The sequence below is a fragment of the Mesocricetus auratus genome, unplaced genomic scaffold (assembly GCF_017639785.1).
Source record: "Mesocricetus auratus isolate SY011 unplaced genomic scaffold, BCM_Maur_2.0 Super-Scaffold_6730, whole genome shotgun sequence".
Lineage (NCBI taxonomy): Eukaryota > Metazoa > Chordata > Mammalia > Rodentia > Cricetidae > Mesocricetus > Mesocricetus auratus.
In genome coordinates, this window is record NW_024429184.1 from 69,478,093 (window position 1) to 69,502,462 (window position 24,370).

At 39.0% G+C, this 24,370-nt stretch overlaps 1 protein-coding gene and 1 long non-coding RNA gene across 3 annotated transcripts in view; one reads left to right on the forward strand and one right to left on the reverse strand.

The window, feature by feature from the left end:
- Tox (thymocyte selection associated high mobility group box) overlaps positions 1-24,370 on the forward strand; it is a 297,989-nt gene that overhangs the window by 189,583 nt on the left and 84,036 nt on the right. The gene's annotated exons all lie outside the window — the stretch shown is intronic.
- Positions 2,594-8,204, reverse strand: LOC121138783. The gene is made up of 3 exons (XR_005875649.1): positions 8,022-8,204; positions 6,000-6,099; positions 2,594-3,798 (listed from the first exon to the last, which is right to left on the reverse strand). It is a non-coding gene; the product is annotated as an uncharacterized LOC121138783 (long non-coding RNA).

Sequence of the window (24,370 nt, forward strand, 5' to 3'; positions counted from 1 at the left end):
CTGGTGCATGACATGCTTAGTCACTGTCATTGCTACTTTCCCATTTCTTCAAAGACATCATGAGCAAGGCCACACCTCCTATTCCTTCCCAAATAGTTTCACCAATTGAGGACCACACATTCAAATGTATGAGCCCGTGTCTCAGTCAAACCACCACATAACCTGAGTTTCTGATGAACAACAAGGAGGACAGGTGCTGACTCTGCCCCTGTTCTGCCTGGTCCACAAAATGCTCATCCCATCCACCCAGCACTGGATACTTCCAGTTATTCATTCAGTAAATGCTCAAGGGCCTCCCTCCTAGGATAGGCATGGTGAGCTTGCAGTAACATTGGCTAGAATTCATTCTTAGCCCATGCCTTGTGGGAACAGGAAGCATGGACAATAGGATCATTAACTCAGCTAGGCTCCTGCTGCTGCTGCCTGAGAGTGAAAAGTCAAAGTGGCTGTTGGCAGGTAGCTAGTGTTTCTAAGCCAGTCTGGAATCATCTAGCGGGGCTTGTTATTTTGCAGCAACAAAACACAGGTAACTGTTGCATTTCAGAGACGGCCAGGGGTGGAAGCAGTATTACAGGCCTCAGCAGGCCTAGGAAGTAGAGAAGTAGAGGGGAGTACTGGAAGTAGAAGGAAGTACTGGAAGTAGAGGGGAGTACTGGGAAATGAAGTGTTTCCTTTGTAATCTGGAAAATCTTCAAGTGATCTAGCTGAAGGCTGTGTTGTGCCTCCTGCTGAGAACTCTGGTTTGCATTTCAGCAGCATGCAGAGCAGCAAACAAAATAAGTGTGTGTGTGTGTGTGTGTGTGTGTGTGTGTGTGTGTATTTGTAGTACCCCACAAATCATGACATGTATAATGCATAACTGGGCATGAAGGGCAGATGTTTACCTATTACAAAAAATCCCCACATATTTAATAGAATGAAAGCATTTTCTACATTTCATTAAATTGTCCATCTACTGGTCCAGCATTTTAGTAAAGCCACTCAAGTCAGTTTGCTTTAATGCTTTTCTCACAGGAACACACCAGGCATCTTTTTCTAGAATGTGATTTACCCAGTTTGCTAAACATAGAATCATCATCATCATCATCATCATCATATGTGTATGGGTGTTGCTCCTATGTGTATGGGTGTTTTGCTTACATGTTTGTCTTGGCCACACTTGCATATAGTGCTGGTGGAAGCTAGAAGAGGGAGTTGGATCCCTTGTAATGGGAGTAACAGACAGTTATGAGCCATAATCTGGGTGTTGGGAATCAAATCTGAGTCCTCTGAAGGAGGCCAGTTCTGTTAATTACTGAATCATCTTTCTAGGTCCCCCTATAATTCCCCCTATAATCTTTCTTATGCTTGAGTAAGAATTTTGAATTATCTGTATGTCTATTTTTAACAATACTTTTTAAATTATTTTTTTCATTTATTTTACATACCAACCACAGTTTCCCCTCCCTCCTCTCTTCCCATCCCTTCCCCCCTACTTCTCAGGCCCCATCTACTCCTCCTGTGTCTCCATTCATTAAGGGGCAGGCCTCTCATGGGAGTCAACAAAGCATGACACATCAAGTTGAGGCAGGACCAAGCTCCTCCCCTGCATCAAGGTGGGGCAAGGCTTTGGGGATTGGGTTACGAAAATCCAGCTCAAGTGCCAGGGACAGGTCCTGATACCATTGTTAGCAACTACTATGTGACTATTTTTATATCGCTTGGTCACCTAGGCATTAGAGCCAAGTATAAACCAGTCCATTTTATTAGAAATATGCAGAGACAGTAACAACACTGTGATGACAGTGTTGGGTTAGCAGACTGGAATCCAGGTTAAGAGTTCTGCATCTGAGAGTACTCATTTCTAGAACTTTGTGCAACTCATTAATGACATACGTGAAGTTCACATAATGGGCCCCTGGGTCTGTGTTAGTTCAACTGCAATTTGGTTTTCTCTTTCACAGGAAGGACAGAAGAGTGGATAGTACCCATGGCTGTCCTTGCTTGAAATTTCTCAGTTTAACTTGTACCCCTGCTCCAATGGGGCTTTCAGTAATGCAAATACTAGTCAGCATTCAAAAGATGCCTTATTAAGACTGGGAAGCCAAGATGAATATTCCTAGAGTCAGTGGAAAAGCCATCTGATTCCACTTCCAATACCGCCTGGTTAGCAGGGCAGAGAAAAGCTGCATGTGAATCTTGGATTAAAAGTGAAAACTATCTTATCCAGGTGAAGCTACAAGGGGAATTTAGATGGGATGTAATTACATCATTGGAATTTGTCCAAAGGCTTTTGAGTAACCACTCCTCCTACAAAAAGTACACTTGCCTTGGGATGCTGATGGCATGTGAGACCTGCAATTTTAACACCAAATGCAAAGCCAGCAAGTCTACCAGACATGTATAACATGGACAACTCCTTCAGCACCCATTTTGGAACATTTTTTTTAAAGATTCATTTATTTATTACATATACAGTGTTCTGCCTACATGCCAGAAGAGGGCACCAGATTGAATTGTAGATGGTTGTGAGCCACCATGTGGTTGCTGGGAAATGAACTCAGGACCCCTGGAAGAGCAGTCAGTGCTCTTAACTTCTGAGCCATCTCTCCAGACCCTAGAACAGTTTTTTAATGCTGTATTCCCATAGTTCCTATTCTTATACAATAACTCCTGTAGTCTTGCTCTGACTTTATTCTGCCGTGTCTTATTTCTATGATCACTGCTTAAAGTGGACTATATGAATCCTGCTCACAAAGTTAGTGGTGTTGTTTTTTTTCACAAAAGGTTAAATTTCATCCAAAGATACTTTCGGTGGTAAACAGTTATTATTTTTATTTAGACAGCTACTTTCCTTTTCAGAATTCAGTCTGGGCTACCAGCCAGCATTTAGGAAGACAGCAAAAGACAGCTTAAAGTCATTTTAAGGCCCCGTGACAGCGATGAAACTTATCCAGAACTAGTATTGCTGGCATTATTCTAAGCAAGTAGATGTGCATGAAGTTCCTCTGAATTTTCAAGTACAAATGAATTTCATGTAAAAAAAAAAGTCTCTGGCCTTAAGTGCAGCAGCATGCATAAGAAACAAGGGATCACGTTTTCCTATGAAGTTCTGGCTATGATAAATCAGCTGTTGAAGAAAAATTAATTTCAACAATTCCAGTGTCCAGGACAGGAGTATATCTATCTTAACCTCTCTTCTTTTAACAAATGACATAGTCACTGAACTCATCTCTCCAGAATATGCATAAGTGCATCTTTACAAGGAAGTTCTCTGCAGCAGAGATGGGAGCATGAGCAGTTCCCGGATGGGGGAAGCAGAAGCAGTGCCTGCATTCTGGTTGGGAGAAGCCACCAGATTTGAAACTGTTTTCTGAGCTTGCATTTCAGTTTCTAAGTAGATGTCTCCCTTGCCGATATTCATTCCCAAAGATTCTGATTCCACGGGTCTGCAAGAGGAGAAAACAAAGCAAGAAAGCAAACAAACAAACAAAAAACACTGCCCCATAGCCCTCCTCCAGCTGCACCATTGAAGATCCAAATCAACATGTAGATAGTGACTGAAGTATTCATTTGCCACTCATGCATAAAGACAGAGGGACAATTATCATTTTTCGGTCTAGAGCTTGATGGTGGCCAGTAAGCAAATGAAGAAAAAATTCAATGTAGAGCCTTTTGGACAAAGGCTGGTATTTTATATTATAAGGCATACATGCAGCAATTATGGGGTAAAGTCATGGAGTGAGAGGTGAAATGCATTCTAAGGAAGATTGATGTAGGTTATAAACCCAGGTTTACTTTTGATAGAATGAGATGCACCTATGAATAAAAACATACAGATAAGGGATCAATATAAGGAAATGATTTAAACCAAAATATCATAATTTACATCTATGAAATATTACATTAACATATAATACATTTCCCAATGTGTTATAGTCATCACTTGTAGGAAACACGCCAGGTACATGCTAGCCCTATAGTCTATAAAATTTAGACCCAGAATGTCTCTTGCATCCATACACCTGTTTGTGAAACCAGCCTGTGTATTCTTAGCTCTCAGGCTATTCCCTGCCTATTGTTATATTTTTGCATTTCAACTTGTATGTACCACATATTTATAAACCACCCTGATCAAGCCTGAACCAGCTTGATTACTTTTGATTTGTGCTGTAAGATTTCTTTATTCTTCCTGGAAATATCCAGACATTTTACTCTAAACCCATTCTTTCTTTCTTTAGATTTATTTACTACCTTTAGAAGTAGAAAAGTCCAATTTCAATCATGTTTGAAATAACTCATTTCAGACAAGTACGTGCCGCTCTGCTTACAAAACACATATGAGTGGAATATGCAATTACTACAACTGCGCTTCCTGCCACAGGAACATTTCAGCATTATAGCATTACAGGAATAGAATGACATGCATAATGAAAGATTTCAAGATTCACCCAAGGCATTTATTCTCTTCACCTTAATGTTCTCAGCAGTAGCAGAGTATCCATTAAAAGGTACTATGAATTATGGTTGCCTAGCAACTGGAAGGAGCTTGTAACAGCACCAAAGAATGAAATGGCTGGTTGATAAAATGAATTTTCTCTGAGCATTAGCCTGTTGAAACTGCCTTTTCTTGTGGAACATAAAGTGCATTTATTTGTCTCATGCATTTTTTATTAGAAAATTATTTGAGTTCCGGGGACTTGAATCGTCTTGCTACAGGAGATATTTGATTTTAATGTGTTGTACTAAAATAAGTAATAAAAGACACTTTCTTCAAAGCAAAGTCACCAAACAATCCTGTGTGGATTTTTGAAGAAGAAATAAAATATTTGATAAGCTATTCTACATTGGTTTCTAATTAAGAACAGTCTCTGGTAGGATTCATAATCCTGCACATGCTTTCCAAGGTATAAGGTTGAAATAACAGATTCTTAGTTATTTGAACTACAGAAACATTCTGTAGTCTATGAAAACACACAGGAAGAATAGATTTTAAATCTTTCCCTTTGGTATGTGTAAAAATTCATTTCAACAAAAATCTAAATATTTATCAGAAACTTTACTAGTCACATTTTATCTCATTTTACCTTATTTGGGTTTATTCTTGATTTACTTATAGTTGTAGGCATCTGGTATGCTGGAATATTATCTCAATGTCATTCTTAAGCCCTTTTGTTGCAGTGATTAGATTATGCCTCATGTATTATTGCCCTGCAAATCTCTTGTCCCCCCACAAAATAAAATGCTCCCAGGGAACAGGATTAGATGGTATCAGTATACATCCAAAACATACGGTACCACTGTTTCTATAATTTAAAGTGGTCAGTAGAAGCTGCAAACATCTTAAAGCTGCCAAAGCAGTTTAAAAATAGCTTAAAGCAGAAACAGCCAGAAAAAAAGCTAATATGCAGACTCATTTCCAATTTTCTTTTGGCTCCTCATTTCATCCACTTCAGTATACTCTTCATATATACACCTAGGATAGTTCATAACGTATTTTTATCTGCCTCAGCCAAACATAGCACATTTATTCATCTACTTCCATGGGCCTGGAAATTGTATTTCTTAAATGACAACCATTACATGTCCAGTGGCTGTTTTATGTAACATCTTGCTTATGAATGTTGAGTACATGATTCATTTTATGATGACCTAACCTCTGGTTGGAAAGGGGGGTTGCATTATTTCAGTGTTTATGCCCCTGATGCTTCTTTGTCCATAAGGAAATGAATTTTTCAAACCATGTCTAGAGCAAGTGAACTCTGACAAGTGAAAGGGATAAATGGGAATAATATTGATCACTGTAAATGGAAAGAATTTTTACATAGTAATTCCTCATATAGATTAATAATGAAAGGACCATCTTCTGAAATGACAGTTTTGGAGTCAACTTTAGAGTTCAACTGGGTTTTAACCTATATCCATTGAAACATATCCAAGTATAATATGACCAGAGAGCACAAACTTCCCCACTACAGCTCCCTGGCTCCACTTGGTGAAGGGTGATCAGCTATTCTTACCTTAACTAAAATGAGATAGTAAGATTCCCCGCTTCAGGATTAAGCAGCTGACCCAGTTTTCTCTTTAAGGTGAAATTCTCATTTGAGAACTCTGCCAAGGCTGTTGTGGGTGAGATTCAGACATCATTCTCTTCTTAACGGGACTAAAAACGCTTATCAAAACCAGTCAGAATTATCATCTTTAACAACAACAACAAAAATGTTCTGGTTTCTACTACCTAGATTTTGGTAGAAATTGAAAATGAGGCTGCTAGCCTGTATCGATGACTAAGACTCCTCTTAAAATGATGCTTTGCTAGGGCTGACTTTCTCTGGTGAGGCATAAGCTTGGAGTAACTCTCATTAACCAGATAGTGCAAAACAAAGACGTATAGTTGAGAACAGAGCAGGTTAGCCTCAGCCTTGCAGCTCATCAAAGCTTACCAAGGAGTCCATATACATGATTGCATTCAATGTTTACACCCAGCCTGTATTAGAAGGGGTTCAAGAGATACCACTAAAAATGCAGGGGTCCTTGCAAAACACACTGGGTTTGGAGTGACAGAACAAGATCGGGGCTGCATTGAAATGTGTATATGCAGCCAAACTATTGGAACCTTCAGGGACCTCTATAGCCTCTAAAGGAAATGATACTGTCCCCCTTCGTGTGTTAACCCCAAGATCAGGTGTGTAATCATGCATGTAATAGATGCTCAATAAACACAGATAGAACCTGAATTGGAGTTGATTTGCAGCCTTGAGCCTCAGAGTAGACAGGGAGATTCCTGTGGAAAAGCAACTCTGAAGTCACACATGAGGAGGAAGACCTTTAAAAGCTATTCTGAGTGGCAATAGATTTTCCATTCCTGTGGTTGGCGTTGCAAGGGAATCACAGGACTCTTTCTGAGCAAGAACTGGTCTGGATGGAGAGCAACTTGAACTCATGCAAAATGTGAACACAGATGAGTGTGCCACCTACTCGTGTGCCCCAATACCCTCTGCTTCCTTAGTCTTAGAAACTATTCTCATGGGTTCCCTGCTTCACCAACTGAAACTTCCTATGTGTTGCTTTGCCATAATATCACAATCATTTGAAATTCAGAAGCAATGGAAGTCCCTTCCCCCAAACCAATATTTAAGCATATTTTGTTTTCATCATGAATGTATGAGAAGACATGTTACTAAAATTAATTGTAACCTGTGAGGGCTACCTTTTCCAGTATAACTAAAGATAAATGAAGACAGCTTGGAGAAATGAAAGCTATATTTTCAAGCCATATATGAATAATCAAACACGTGAATAAATCACACATTAATCATTACTAATATTTTGCAAAGGTGTAAATTAAAATTCCAGAGGGAACTTGACTGATTTGATTAACAATGTGTTTAATAAAGTAGAATCCCTCTTGAACATAAAACTATTACTCCTAATAATCCTGTGTAGCTATTGAAAAAACCAAATTGAAAACTCATTCTGATATTTGCATAGAATTATGAGACGCTGCCTTCATGTGTTTACCATGGGCTTAAAAGCAGAAGGGTTTTCAATGAAGAAAGGCTCCTGAAAATATGTTTATGCTCTTATTTATTCTCAAATGTTTTACGATTGTTAGAGTTTAGGGTCCCATTATTAGATCACATGCGATTGTGGCAAATTATTTTCAATTTAATATGAAATATTTAATTAATTTTTCCCTAAGGAAAATCATGAACTTGCTAGTCTTTTGATAGGTTGTCAAACCTCCATTAAAAGCAGAGGTAGATATGTCCTAGGTAGGCAAGCTAGCAGGATTTATCATTCATGGAAATCACATCCATGGTTCATCCACAGTTCTTACTGACTCATGTGTGTAGGATGTGTTTTTTTAAAGACTTCTATTTAAATGAAATTCCACTTCTGCAGCCATCTATGAAAAAGTGGCAGAATCTAACATTTTAGTCTTGGAATGACTATAGCCTCATGAATATTCCATCACTGACAGTTGCCAGGATTTTCAAATAAGCAACAACAGAAGGTCAAAAAGAAGCAGAGAACATTACTGAGTTTTCCGTGGTGTTGCAGTTTGATTTTGAGTGATGCATTTCTCCATATGATGGGCTCATGTCACCTCTGTGGTTGCCATGCTCTTGTGATATACGGCTTGTGCCCTCCAGAACGTGCTGTACAGAGTATTGTTTTCTTGACATGTTAATGTATTCTATAGTATCCAGGAGTTCAGCATCTGAATTCTAGAATGCTGCCATGTAGACAGAAATGGGGTAATAAAAACAAATTGAATATTAATTGAAAATAAAATAAATGTGTATAAGGTAAGAAATAAGTGATAATTAGTGAAAATGGTAGTCATAACTTAGGAAAAAAATATGATTTCATATAGGTGAACTTGACTCTAGACTATTCTATCTCTAAGAAGTCATTATGTAATCCAAGGTTTAATTGACCTGATTTTTCACACTGTCAGTGGTGATATTAGAAGGTGGATGCAATTATTAGAAATATATTTTTATTACATCCAGAGGTAATATTCTGAGAGTTCAGAGCTGTGGTCTAGGAAAAGAAATGAACTCTGACCAAAGCAAGCAACAAACAAACAAAAACCAAACCAGAATACAAAACAGACAAAAAACAAACAACAACAACAAAAATGAAGCTGCCTCACATGCCTTTGTGCCTCTTGAGACAGAATGCATATGCCTCCCCCGTGATTCGGGACCATGTGCTAGAAAGAGTCTCAGCATGTCTTTGTGTATGATGCAAGTGAGTGATAGCTCTGATTGCCTTGCCTGTTATGTTCAGACTATCACCTGATCCACTCTCAACAGCTGTGCTAAGGCAATACGTGGGACAGAGGGAGTACTGCAAGGGCATCTCCTCTCATGGGTAAATACGAATTGAAAACGTAATTGAAGTAATATGGAATTCTAAAGGTCAGTTCAGAAATGTTTCTCCTATGACCTATTATATGAATCACAGCAGCAGTTGAAGGTGGTTCCCCCCTGTTTATGTGTTATCAACGTCCGTCCTAATGTAGCCAGAGGTCCTTGCTCAAACCCCCATGCCACAGCCAGGATCACAGCAGAAAGTGTCTACTCAAGGTTCTGACAAAGCCAAATGGAGGGAAAATAAAATGCAGAGACTCTTGAGCTTTGTGGACACTAGCATCTTATTAACATGAGGGCTGGGGAAAATCAGAGTGAACAAAGTGTCCAACTCAGACTTCCTGGATATTCTTCAAATCCTTTGTGAAATAATTTATACACTGAAGTTGTGAACTGCAACTCAGGCTCGTGCTGGGATCTCTATGGCAACATTATGGTATTTAGTCTACACAGCATCTCTCAAAGATAGGCACAGGAGTGCCGTGTTTTGTTGACAGAGAAACTGGTGCTCGGGGAATTAAAGCAAGCATTAAAACCTAGTCGAGGCTTAATGGCCATGCTAGAACTCAGTATAAATAAAGCTGATGCTGGAGGATTCTGAGCTCAAGACAGCTTGGGTGGTAAAGTTAGTGAGAACCTGTCTCAAAAAAGAAAAGCAAAAATTGAGAAAGCGGTTCGACAGTAGATTACTGGTCTGCTGTGGCTATCACCCTGGGTTCATCCCCAACCCCATAAAAAACAAAGAAACCGAAGATCTGCTTACTTGCATTATTTCCAGAGCATTCCAACCCAATCAATGTGCTGTGCTATACAGAGGTAAAAGAGAATCCCTGTTAGGGAGCAGCCAGTGGCTGCAGCACATGAGGAGGCGGGACCACAGAGAGCAGCCAGTGGCTGCAGCACATGAGGAGGCGGGACCACAGAGAGCAGCCAGTGGCTGCAGCACAGAAGGAGGCGGGACCACTGTTAGAGAGCTGCCAGTGGCTGCAGCACAGGAGGAGGCGGGGCCACAGTTAGAGAGCTGCCAGTGGCTGCAGCACAGGAGGAGGCGGGGCCACAGTTAGAGAGCTGCCAGTGGCTGCAGCACATGAGGGAGCAGGCTCACATGATCGTCAAATCCAAAAGTTCAAGGAGACAGGTAATGAATTTGTCTGAACTCCTGGGCTCCATATCCAGCATAAACAGGGTCTGGGTGGTGGGAAGCATCCCACTAAGTCACTAGTACCCTGTGCAACTGCTCACATCTCGCCAAAGTCACATTTCTGTGCAATGTGCTTTGATCTCAGTGTTCAGATTCTTTTTTACATAATGGATACATAAAATAGAGGGTTTCACGTGAACTTACCTATATTGCTTACCTACTTACACATATGCTTATGTGTAAAGAACTATAATCTTTTTGTTTATAAGAGAGAATTCAGAGCTATATTTTTCTGTTTTCCAAACAATAACTATTCTTTAAACGTAGGAAGGTCACATTCCACAAAAATCATCAGAATTGCTAATAATGCACATGTGAGAAAAAATAATTACCAAGCAAAGTGTTATCAGAAGTGTTCTTAAGAAGAAATTCTTACACCAAGAGCAACATGAAACAGCTCTTTCTCGTGTTCCTTGTACATCATGATGGACTTTTTTAGAGGAATGGTGATCCTAAGAATGAAGAAAACTCCCATGGCAGAAGACTACATAATGGACATTGAGTGACAGTGAGTGCAAAGAGTCCTTACTCATTCATCTGAGAAGTGGGGATAGCACTGGTGTTCTCAACTGAGCTTGGGTGGCATATGGAGGACTAAATCTACAGCATGGGAGAAAAACCTTCTTGTAGCAACTTGTATGATCATCAAGAAGTCTGCAAATCCCAATCTGACCCATGATGTCATGGCATGGTAATGTTTTCAACTTCATCTAACATTAGCAGGACCCTTATCTCACTATTATTTCAAAGCACATGAGTGCAATTTGGGAAGATTCTTAGCACAGTTAAAAAACAAAGAATGCCTCTGACAGTACCATGGAGCAGCCAGTGGTAATGCTGGCAAACAGGCTTTTGTCCTCATTTTTAACTTTCATAAAGCTAGTGCATTTAGCTTCTAGAGGAAGTGGCCTTCCTAGCCACTACCCAGGGCTGCCCCCATCTTCACCAGCTAACTGGGAAGGGTTCAGAAGCTGAACTCAATTCATTCTTTTCATTTGATAGCCTTCACATTTCCACCATAAACACTTTTGAAGTTGAGGTCAGCACTGAGCTGTATCTTCAAGTATTTGAAGGCTTTTGTTATTTTCTTGTGGAAAACCAACTTAGCCTTATGAAGTACATTGTTGGTGTTCAACAAGCAAGATAACCAGCCCACCCTAAGAAGTGAAGGTCAATGTAATTCTACAAACTATAACAAGGGCTGACTTATTTTATTAGGGAGCTGCTAATATAGTCCCCAAAAGGTTGTAATTGCCTCCATTTATACCAAATTAAGGTGTTTGTGCATATATACTAAAAGGCATGTGTGCCATACAATGTAAATGATATTTTCAGTTTTGAAAATGCTATTAGTTAGATAATGTGGTCCATATGTCTTGGGTACCAACCACCGAAACAGTGGGTATTACCTGAACTGTGTATTACTTGGGGTGGCCAGTATTTCTATAGTCAGAGAAGAGTAGATAATTTCTTTAGGGAAAGTGAAGAAATATTTTATTCTAGCCAGCCAACAATGGGCATGAAATTGTATTGAATTCAGTTTTTGTCCAGGTTCATATCTGTGTTTATGTGTGGACCTTTATGTACACATGTGCATAAGGGTTCATCTAAAAGCAAATTGAAGGTAAGTCATAATTCCCATATAAAATTAAACTGTAGATACTTGCTATGGATGTGAAGTAATTACACTGCTGTATTGACAGCTAAAACAAAATAAATCAGTGTGATAGAACAGAAAGAAACTGTATTTGAACATGTACATTTGTCCTCAAACACATGATTTCAACCAACAAATTCATCCACTTGTAGGTGTTTCTAGAAGCAGGCAATAACATAGTTCTGCCACATTCCCATTAGTGTTGCTGACTTCTTTGTAATTCTGATGCGTAGCCCCTACATTTGCTTCTTACCTCTTTGGAACATCAGTGAGCTGTTTTATAGTTAAGCAAATGGGAGAGCTGGAAGGTGAAGTGACTGTCCAAAGTCACGTAGGATAAGTGAAGTTAAAAAGGCTCAAGACAATGAGACCCTGATGAGCGACATGCAACTTCTCCTAAGATCTTCTGGGAACTATACAGTCCACACATTCAGCCCAGACACTGACACACACAACATGTGTCTGAGTCAGGTTTAATTGGTGTGATTTTATCTAGCTGACAGTACCTCACTAAAGATCCTGCAAAGGCAGAGTTCTCTCGAAGCGTGATACCTTTAAGGGAGCCCCAAATCAGAACATATTCTTCTTTATCTGTTTCAGACACAGCATAGCTAGCGCTTGTCATGCAACTATAATTCAAGTGCATTTTAGTCCAGTATTGGGGCATTTAAAGACTGTTCGTTTTAACCAGTTAGACCGAGAGGCAGCAGGGAAGTAGTACTTTCTGTGTGGAGAAGAAAACACCCATTATTGGCTTATTTACCTACCCTTGTCTCTTTCCCTGCATACCCCCCTTCACTGCGGTCTCCTTCAGATTTTTGTGCTTCCTAACACTGATCTAATCACCATCCTTGCAGGCATGCATGTCATGGAGTGAAGAAACACTGAGAACCAAAGCATTGAATGTTACAAGGAAGAAAGGAAAATATGAAGCTAATTCTTCTTCTAACTTTGACATAGGGTTTGCTTGGTGATAAGTACATAAAAATATATTTGATAGTGAGAATATAAAATCTAACATGAGGCACAGCAATTGTGATGAGGATAAATTGCTGAAAGGGCTTGAGGACTAAAGTCACTAGGGGAAGGTTTCCTCCCACAAAAGGGGCATTCTTGTCCTTCACACACCAAGTCTGGTTCATTGTCACCCTTCACTTGTGGTGTGCTCTGAAAGTAAATGCACACCGTCTAGAAAATGAGCAGTAAAGGCTCCATGACACTGGCAGGAATTGACTGCATTTGTTCTGTGCAAAGTTTAAAAACATAGACTCTGGCCTATCCCCAAGAAAAGTCTGCAGATGGGACTCAAAACTCACATAAACTGCACTTCTTTCCCGCATCTGATTTGGTGTCCAAATCAGGCTTTCCAGACGCTTAGCTTCCACGCTCAACAATGGAGCTGACCTTCCATCTCCCTAGAAATTCAGTTTCTCTCATCCCCACCCTAATATACTCATTTTTCACCCATTTCCCATTTTTATATAGGAAACATGGTGGGACAATGGGACTTGGTGGGACATGGAAGGATTGGGGTGCGGTTTGACTCTTCCCACCACCACTCATGGCCACAGCAGTCCTGGATGCGCTTTGCCTCTGTTTCTCTCAAATCACAGAGCATGCAACGCAACACACCACTGACTCTCTGTTCCTACTGTTCTTTTCCTTTCACGTCTGACATCTTTCTTCCTTGTTGGGGGAGGGGGGTCTGTTGCTGTTGATGATGATGATGTTCCTTTTTATCCTGTTTATTTTTCTTTGTCTAGATTAGCAGCTTTAACTATCATGCCTTTTACTTTGCATTGACTTCCTTCTTATAATTGTACTTAGGACTCTTATTTTCTTACAAGGAAACTAGTAACTCCATGAAGATGATTTCCACAACTGTTCGCCTCATCTCTCTACTTTCAAAATCTCACATATGGCCCCATTTTCCTTCTATGAATGAATGAAGATTATTTGTCTTGTTTTGCACACATTACGACCTCAGCTTGTTCATCTCTGAAAGGAAGATAAGCATGCTGAATGCTGTGAACACTGATCTCTAGGATGACTTCCTGCCGGGACGTGATTCCCAACCTCTAATTCTATCACTAGCTTCATCTGCCCTGACAGTCCTGGTGATGATCATGCCTGCTAGCTTCCAGTTTTAACCTTCACCTAGTTTAAGTACCTCTACATGGTATTTAAACTTTACTGCACTGCTTTGTGGCTTCGGCTTCCTAAGATGACTTAACATGCCTAGAGAATATCCCTTTCAGGGTTTTCTGCTAACATCTCTAACCTAATCTCCTTGCAGTATTGACTGCATCTATTTACTGCTCCCCTAGTCACTAACTCCTAGAGACTAGTATCATCGTTTCTATACACATATCTCTGTATCTTCAGTGTCTCTTTGCCTTATCCATCACATTTTTACTCTCCTTATATCAGTATCTAACAATTCTAAAAAGGAGAAAACAAGGGACTATTGTGGGCTAAGTCTGATGTGTCCTACATAAGCTCATGTTTTGAACTCTAGGACCCCAACATGGGAAACTAAAGTTTGCAAGGGTCTGGAAAGTTTAGCTGCCTGAAAGAGATGTATCCTTGAAAGTATCCTTATTTCTCTGCCTACTTCCTCTTGTCCTTCATTTCTTTTCTGCCTTTATGTGGCCTCTTTCTCTCTGCCACATGTCCCTGCTACCATACTATCCTGTTTTAGCCAAGTAAACATGGACATAACTCTCTGAAGTTGTGAGTCCATATAAGCCATCCAACTTTTAAGTTGTTCTACTAGATATTTTTCTCAGTGACAGAAAAAGAACCACTTTTTGTGTCTTCTGATTCAAAAGTATTTTTTTCTCCCATTCCTCCAAAATAATTCTTTAAAAAATTTATTTTTATGTCATTTCAATGCTCAGAAATTTTGTTGAGTTATAATTTTCATTCGCTAGAAAATGTACTTTGTGGGCAAAGTTATAGGTGAGATGAGACCCTTGTAATTTATGACATGATGGCTCTATTCTCTACTTCTCTGTTGTTTCACCTGCAATTAACCTTCAATATAGGCTTATATCTCCAACTTGCTCTATATATATCCAATATAAGTGTTAAGAAAATTAAACACCTTGTCGTTTTAAAACTTTCTCCCTGTTTTCATACCCATCTATAATTATTTTAACTTGGAAATTTCTAATTTTCTTTCCTCTGCTTCTTAAGATTCTTCTCAGTTGTCAAAAATTCTGTTTATGATGCTCCCAGCTGTGTGCCTCTCTCCACTGTTGGCATCCCGCCATTGTCTCATAACTGTGTACCTCTCCACTGTTCACACTTCACCTTTGTCTCATAACTGTGTATCTGTCCCCTGTTCGCATCCCATCTTTGACTCCTAACTGTGTACCTCTCCATTGTTCACACTTCACCTTTGTCTAATAACTGTGTAGCTGTCCCCTGTTCACATCCCGCCTTTGTCTCATAACTGTGTACCTCTCCATTGTTCACACTTCACCTTTGTCTCCTAACTGTGTACCTCTCCACTCTTCACACTCCACCTTTGTCTCATAACTGTGTATCTGTCCATCGTTTGCATTCAACTTTGACTTTTTGTGCCTCTCCACAGTGCACATCCTGCCTTTGATCCCTAATTGTGTACTTCTCCATTGTTTACACCCCGCCCTCATTGTTGAGGCATGCCTTCCATTCTCCACCAGATTGCAAGCGTTCTGGATGTAACAGCTATGTGGGATCCTTGTTTGAAATCTTGCCAATGTGAAATACTAACCATTCTTGTACACGATACCTCTCATTTATTTAATTAATTGATATATGTCATCGAATATATCTTTTAATAATAGCCAAAGCGACGTTTATCAAATGTATAGATGTTAAATATTTTGTAAGAAGTGCAGAATGATTAAACCTTGCTTGTCAGATTTTTCCACCAGCATAAGTTTTAAAACCTTTTTTTCCATGTTCACACCCATGCTTTCTGAATAATACATATCCATCTGGAAAACTGTGAGTCATATGTCATAACATATATAGCCTCTAGGGTTTTCTTAATCAGAAACCTCATTTTTATAATGTTAAAAGATCACTTTAGTCATAGTTTTTTAATCTCGAGCCCTTAATAATCAATGATGAACTTTTTTTGTTGGTGTTAGAATACAAAATTAGTAGTATTACAGGGATGTTCAAGCATCCACACATTGACATGGTTCTGGGACAAGACTTCTGAGCATTGTAATTCACTTTGTGAGTCACAGCTTCCATTGTGCAAACTGTTAAGATGAGAATCTTCGAAGGCAGCTGTGGAAGAGTTCTCTGTCACTCACATTTTTTGCATATTATAAATGTCCTGTTACTGCTAAATTCTCTTTAAAATCATATATGAATTACTTGTACGTGTTTATTAATTATAGGAAATCCAGTCACATAATCCTAACCCAGAAGACATCCTCCTACTCTCCATCTCTCATGTCTACTCCTCCTCCATACAAACAAAGAAACCAGCTCTCCTTCCTGCATGTGCAGTCTCCTTCTGGCTCCCACATTTTCTAAAATAAATATTATGAGCTAGAGGTGGAGAGGTACTCAGGAGTTACATGCGCTTGCTGTTCATCAAGAGGAGTTGGGTTCAGTTCTCAACACCCTATGGGTAGCTCATAGCTGCCTGTCCCTACAGTTATAAGGGATCTGACATCCTTGCCTGACCTCTGGGGGCAATTACACTCACATGCCTAGGGGCACATACACACAAATAAATTCAAAGTAAAATTTAGGCAATAGATTATGTTGTGACTTATTTTTATTCACTTAAAATTTAATTATGTATCAGTATGTATGTGTGCAGTATGTATGTGCAATGTGTGTGCTCGTGTGTGAGCCTGCGGGGGTGGCAGATGCACACACCTGTGTTTGGGAATGGGAAAGCTAGAGGATGTCAGGTGTCTCCCTAATTGAGATTTTTATGGTTTCTTTCCTATACTGAACCATCTAGAGCAGCTAGCCAGAAGCCTCGGGAGCATCTGTCTTTGCCCCACCAGAGACAGGGATCTGCTGGTGGCCACTGCACCCAGCTTCATCTTTTCCTTGGCTTCTGGGGATTTGAACTCAGGTCCTCATGCTTGCACACCAAGCACTAATCCATTGAGCCATCCCTTCATCTTTCTTTTTCATTTGGTCATCTTTGAAACCACAACTGTTACTTCATCTTCTGCTTTGTTTATTTTATTTTTGTTTGTTTGTTTGTTTGTTTTTTCTGTTGTACAGTTTCCCACTGTGGGAATTTTTTTTGGCTGTTGTACACAAAGCTGCAGGGAAGCCTATGTTAAGTTTTGTGTGTGAGAGAGCAAATATGGTGGTGGGATTTCTGGTTTTTAAAATGCCCATGTGTTGCTATAATAGGTCTACCTAATTGCACCTTTCTGTGTGTTTGTGTGTTGTGGTGATTTACAGTAATTCTGCATGTGGGCTGTCTGCTTTCCCTCACCTCATCAAATTCTGGATTTTTGCCAATCTGATGGGTCACATAAGCTTGACTATATAATTATACTTATACAACCGGGTTCATATAATTAAAAACCCTTTGGGAGCAATCTGGTTAAAAGTTATCTTGGTGTTAAGAAGGAGGTAGGGACACTATTTAACCTTTTTCCTGTAGACTCCCCAGCCAACCCCACGGCACTCCTCGGCCCATCTTGGTTCTGAATTTTTTCACCAGCTGGGTTGCCTAGTTGTGTTTGTAACACGGTTGGATCTGTTTCAAGTCTTTGTTCCACATTATTTATTCCCATACTAACTCACCCTTGTGGTTTCCTTCAAGCATTTCTATGCTTTTAGTATGTGTTATTTCTAACCATTTTTTCATTGCTCTTTTTTGGGTATTTCTGTAAATTTTGCTACTATGCCTTCTGACCAATGACTCAACCCCCCTACACCAAAGCAATGATATGTTCCGCCTTGATACTGAACTGTGTTCCGCCTTGGTACAGCGCTGTGTTCCACATTGTGCTTTTTAAATTGACCTGTACAAAAAGGTGATGCTATTCAGGCTTCTCTTAAAGGGCAGGAAACACACGTCCAGTTTTCAGTTTTCTTTTGTAACCTTCTACGGAGTTTTAGTAAGTTTTCATTATAAGTCTTACAGGTTCTGTGAACTTATTGCTAGCTATTTATTAATGGTCATGTTTTTATGTTATTGTTATGAATGGCTTTTCTATATGATCAGAGGCATTCTCAAAAATAAGAAAATGTAATAAGATAGAACAGAATGTAGAAAATGCAGCTAATGTTCTATTTATAGGATGATTTGTGGCCTTGAATACTTATATCAGTATGAATATAAAGTACATAAAATGAAATTATGAAATTTAATTTAAAAGTTAGGGAGATTAGGAAAGAAACAAAATAAGCTTAAGAAAAACTAAGCTTATTAAAAATAAAAGCACAAAATACATGTTAGGGATAAAAAAACAAAGAACTGGGAAATGATTTCTAGTTCTTAAAACAACATAGTAAAATAGATTAGTTTTAAAAAAGGAAAAATCAAAATATATATATGTAATAAACAGAGAATTGGAGAAAGTTGAGAACCCCATAAGAGGTTATTTGACTTTATTTTTTGTAAATAGATTTGAATATCTGTAAGGATACAATTTATTTCCCCCGGGGAAAACTAAAAACTGATGACAAGAAGTTAGTAACTTGTCAAAATTGTTTTCCTACTAATAAAAATAACATCACTCACAAGAGACTTAAAGAGGAGCCATAACAAATATTTAAAGCTTTCAGGATTGCTTGAAAGCATCAAGGGTAAGGGAAAACAGCGATGTTTGTTTGTATGTTTGTTTGAAGGAAGTATACGACGTTTGTTTGTATGTTTGTTTGAAGGAAGTATAACATTGTTTTTAAAATGACCACATTGGAACAAAAGATATCAAATGAACAACCATCCCACATCAACGGAAAAACCTAAGTCAAATTTGTATTTGTGTTTTATTTGCGTCAGGACTGGGAATTGAGTGCACCATACAGACCAGACAGGTGCTGGCTGCAGAGCTCTGTCCTGACCCTGTCTTCTCTGATTGAGAGGCCAGGTCTCTGTTTCTCAGGGCGGCCTTGAAAACTCTGTAGTAAAGGCTGGAGTTGAGACTGCACCCTTCCCGTCTCACTTCTAAGTAGCTTGGTGTAGAGTCCTGTGCCACCAAGCTCGGCTAAGTACAGTGTTATAAACAGAAATTAATAGAAAGAATGCTTTTGACTGAGAAAGGTTTATTTCCTGGATGGGATCAGTATTAGAAAAAGCGCTGACATCACAGGACTCACACGCTAAGTACTTAGCCGTGTTAGAAAGCATTAATACTTTTTTCTTTAAAAGACTTTTTTCAGAAAATATATTTTGATTCAGTTTTCCCTTCCTCTCACTATTACCCATATCCCTCCCCACCCAACTAGGTATTCTTTCTCTCAAAAAAAGAAAGAAAAGATAAAAAGGGAAAAAATCAAAACAACAACAACAACAAAACCCAATAAGACTAAAATGCCCAAACAAACAAAAAAAAATAACAAAGCAAGAATCCCACAAAGACACACACACACACACACACACACACACACACACACACACACTCACACACCCTGTGGAGTTCATTTAGTGTAGGCCAACTCCTTATGGGCACCAGGCTTGCCTTGGAGTGTGGCTGATATACCTACTGACAATCTGTTGGAGAAAAGTTGTTTTCTCTATGCCTGTAGGTATGAATTGCAGATAGCGTCTTGGTTAGGGATGGGAATTTGTGTCTACTTCCCCTTCTAAGTGTTAAGACCTTGTCTGACTGGAACCTGTCCATGCCTTGTTTATGCTGCCACAGTCTCTGTAAATGTATATCAGTCTTGTTGCCTGTGGAAGATGCTATGTATTTCCTTGGAGTCCTCCATTACCTTTGTCCCTTTAACCTTCCTTCCCCGTCTTCCACACAGACCCCTGAGCCCTGAGGGGAGGGATGTGATTAGGACTTTCCATTTAGGACTGAGTGCTCCAAAGTCTCTCACTCTCTGCACACTGTCCAGTTCTTTGTTTTTAAACTTTCATAAAATCAGACTCACTGATTGCTTCCTTAATGTGATGGGATACATTTACCTGAACCTAGCATCAGCCTTGTGTTACAAGGGAGACATTAGACCATGTCATGCAGTAAAAATAATCCAGGCCAGGATGTCCTCTGCAATAACTACCTTAAACACAAGCCAATGAAACTTCAGGAAAGAAATCAATTAATGAGAGAAAAACTGGGAAGAAGAGGTAAAACTCATTTCTTGATGATCTTGGTGGGTTCTTGGGCAAATCTACAAAAGGAGTGTGGCAAACCTTCTACAAGAAATTGGCAGTTTTAATACAAATTTGGTGCAAAGGAATTACTGTTCATATATAATTGTCGCTCAGGAGTTGTCCGATGAATACATTTCACTGTCTTGACACTTGAGTGCCACCTGAACACCATAGGTGGTTATATTTAATTGCTAAGTATATAGACATTTATGTCACCACAAGTGGAACACTAAATCATTGGACAAAAAAATGAAAACTAGAGACAATTGCAGTGATGAGTAACAACACAAGGATGCTAATACATGCCCCTTCTTTGCCACTGGTCTTCCTGCTTTAGACACAGGAATGTGGAGTCTACAAGTTGGTCCTCCTATGTAAGTGTTGGGTCAGGCATTCCACTTCTTTTCATAACAAAAAATAATAAATTGAGCAAATAATTTGACAAAGTAGCTAAATTGACTGAGCTTTGGAATAAAACTTTTTTGACCTCATGTCTGTTATGACCTTCTTTGTGGCTGACACACGCATGAGACTGTAGGCATTTAGGGTGTATCAGGTGGCAGGAGCAGGCTGGTGACTGCATTCTGCTGAGTGAGGCCGGGGGAGTTCATTGCAGATGTAGATTCTGGAGGCCAGTCTCAGATGACACCTCCAACAGCTTGCTCTGAAGTAGACTGCAGCAACAATCAGTGGTAGAATACACTCTGGGATGGACATAAGGAATAAAAGGTGATGGGTGTACAATAATGTGAGAACACTGAATTCTCAGCATGCAATTATCTTCAAGGTTAACACCTCCAGAGTAGGTTGTAGACAGAGTCGGGGTTTGGTATCAAAGTGTAACCAAAGTGACTCCGATGCCCCATCTTAGGAAGAACTTTAAGTGATATATCCGGATATATCACATGCACACTAAGGAAGTTCCAGTCAGAGTTTATGGGATCAATATAACAAGTTCACTGAAGAACACACATCAGGAATCCATTCATGGTAATGAATGCAATACATCCAGACAATCTTCACTACACGGGAGCCTTGCAGGGAGAGATGGCTCTAGCTTACCCCTGTTTACCACAGGCTCATGCAGCTTTGTCTTGAAGTAAGCTGTCGACACAGTGGGTAAGGATGAGCAGCAAGTTGTTCCGAATTCAGAACTGATTTGGAGGGCTATGGCTTGCTTCTCCACCAACACAGAGAACTCTAGATATTGAACCTTATGGCACTCCTGTTAGAGCAGGCTCATGTGGAGAAAAATGCAACTGCCTACATGAGAGAAAGGTGACAGGGCAAGAGGCAACTTTACCTCAGAGCTAACAAGCCAGAAAGAGATTGGAAATGAGCATATCTGCATCAGTTTGCAACCAGAACTAGCAGTGGGTAGGATTCTATCCAACTACTAAGAGCAAAGGAAGAGCTTAGTAACTGATGTCTTTAAAATGAGGTCTTAATAGCCACAACATTACTTCTTTTTTTTTTTTTTTTTTTTTTTTGGTTTTTCGAGACAGGGTTTCTCTGTATTGTTGTGGAGGCTGTCCTGCAACTCGCTCTATAGACCAGGCTGGTCTCGAACTCACAGAAATCTGCCTGTCTCTGCCTCCTGCGTGGTGGATTAAAGGCGTGCACTGCCGCCACTGCCACCGCCAGGCCATAACATTACTTCTATTAATTCAGTACTCACAAATGATAGAGAATACTTTTGTTTTCTTTTCGGTCTATACCTGAATTAAGTATGCACTGTCTGTTGGCTTAATTAACTGGGCTTATGGTGAGAAAATCTCCCTAATTCGGCAGAAAATTAATATTGTTTCAACTTTAGCTTGTTCCTCTTTTTCTGACAGGTAAATAGTATCTGAAAAATTGATTCAGTGCTACTGAAAGTTTAACAGAAACATTTATTTGTATATACATAAAAGCTTTTTTATAAATAAAAATATTTTTCAATTAAAATATATAATTATATTAGAAAATATAAAGAGTAAGATTAAGATTAAATTTATAATTAAATTATTTTATATTTTCACTTAAAATCAGATAAGAATATTTTATTATGCTTTTTATTTTTAATGGTGGTCTGTACATGCATGCCGCAGAGTGTTTGGTGAAAATCAGGAGACATCTTGAGGGACTTGGTTCTCTCCTTCTAATGTGGGTCCAAGTTGTCCACTCAGATTTTCAGCCTTGGCAGACCTTTTAGCATTTTACCAGCCCATTTTAGGAACGTTACAAACATTTTTATACATGTTTATAGATAAGCATTTCAGCCCATGTTGCACTTTGAATTGCTTTATTACAATCTTAGCTCAGAATGTTAAATGCTTTGGAATGTATCTACTTTGCATATCATCATGCATGCAAATAACCTTACAGAATTAATTCTGACTAGAGGAAAAATAGAAATTTAGGGAGAGGTTGCCATGCACCTTTATGGAATAAATGGAGGAAAAGAAATTTTAAGTTATTTTTAAGACAGTAGTAGTTCAAGGCAGGACTAAGAATCTGCTAAAATTAAAATTTGAATTTCTTTTTAAGCAAACAAGAGGCAGCTGTGGTTACCATAAGTTTGGCTGTGTCGTTGGTGGTCATTCCTAACTATCACAGTGTGGGAGAGCATGGCAGAAGACTTTCTTGAGGGTTGCAAAGCTTTTTGGCAGCTATTATAATGTGCTTCAACAGACTTATAAATCACTGTTGGGGACTAACGATTTATCACTGCTGTAATGAAGCTCACAGGCATCAATACATCAGAAGCCACTTTGAGAAGAAACTTGTCAGGTCCCATTGCAATGATGACCAGTTTACTATTGTTACTAATGACCCCGATCAGCTATCTGGATCTATGAATAACCTCTCTAGATGACACATGTCTTCCATTTGGGGGAAAATCAATGCATATGCAAAATAAAAGTATCTGCTATTCCTCCTCCCTTATCAGCACAAGTACTTGTTTTTAGCTTTCAAAGCCTAAAGCTTCAAAATTATTTTCAAATCTACCTAATCCAAACCTATTAAGATGCGGGTGAATGCATCCTCGCATCCTAAGAGGGTTTTGTCATTCCATTGGCTTGTCTCTATGTTACTAAATTATGGTGTTTTCTTTCTCCCTAGTAGAAGCCTCAGCTGGGCCCCTGAGATTTGACTAAAATAGAAATTACTATGTTAGGGCTTTTCAAAAAAATGCTCACCGATGTCAGACATTTGACCTGTGAGGCTTTTAAACCTGACCTTGTTGCTTCTTTCCATTCATTAAACCACAACCTTTGTTCTCTTGTCATAAAAGATAAATGAAGAGTCACACAATCTTTGTTTAAGGGAAGATTTATTGTTTACATTAATGTAGATTAAGTAGGAAGATGCCAATTATTTTTCAAGTCAATCAGATGACTTCTTAGAAGTTTCAATTTATGGTGTGGACTATTTCTCATGATTACAGTCTCTTTAAATTCAGTGGTACTTTTTTCGGTAAAATACGATATAAAATTATTTTTCTCAGAAATCACACATTGTGTACTTGGTTCACTTTTCCAGATTTTTTAAAAAGGTCTGAAATATAGCAGGTTTTGATAAGTAACTAAAATCTGGGTCTTAAATGTAGTTTTGATTTTACAAGGGTTTCACAGTGATGAATTTCAATATAAGGTTTAAGCTTGGGAGAAAAATTCTGTGAGCAGGAGAGGTAACTGGCTGATGACATTGCCACACCTTGTAGACAGAGAAGGTGATTTGAAAAGAACAAAAGCAGTGTAAATTTTTGTTAGACAGTAAAACACTTCAGCACTTTTACTATTGGCCACATAGGAAGTAAAACATTGCAGTAAGTCATTTTGAATGTATTATCTTAAGCTTTTGATGAATTATATCTTAGACTAATAAAATTGATATTAAGTATTTTTGATCTATAAAAACCAAGCAGGTCCCTAAATTCAAATCCTTTATATGATTAAAAATGAGGTCAAGGACTTTGATGTCCACAAGTCATGGGTGCTGGATAGTGATGTGGTGACCGAGTGTTGGAACATCTAACTGGTTCCTCCAGTCTAAATGGATATGCTAGATCTCACCATCCAATAAAACTTGCCTGAAACAGTTGAAGAATTCTGGTGCTGACAGTATGGTACTCAGTTAACTCTCCCCAGTGAAGCAATACAGACCACTATACTGTCTTCATGCATCTGTCCACCTTGAGACATTAACACTCACAGTGATGGGAGTTAACATCCCTGGATGGCAGATCATCCTGATTCCATTGTTAAAAGGTCTTCTTGGTGAATTTGATCCTACCTTTTGAACTATAGCTTGGCTTTTGGATTTGGGTTTTTTGTTTGTTTTTTGATAGCCACTCAGTG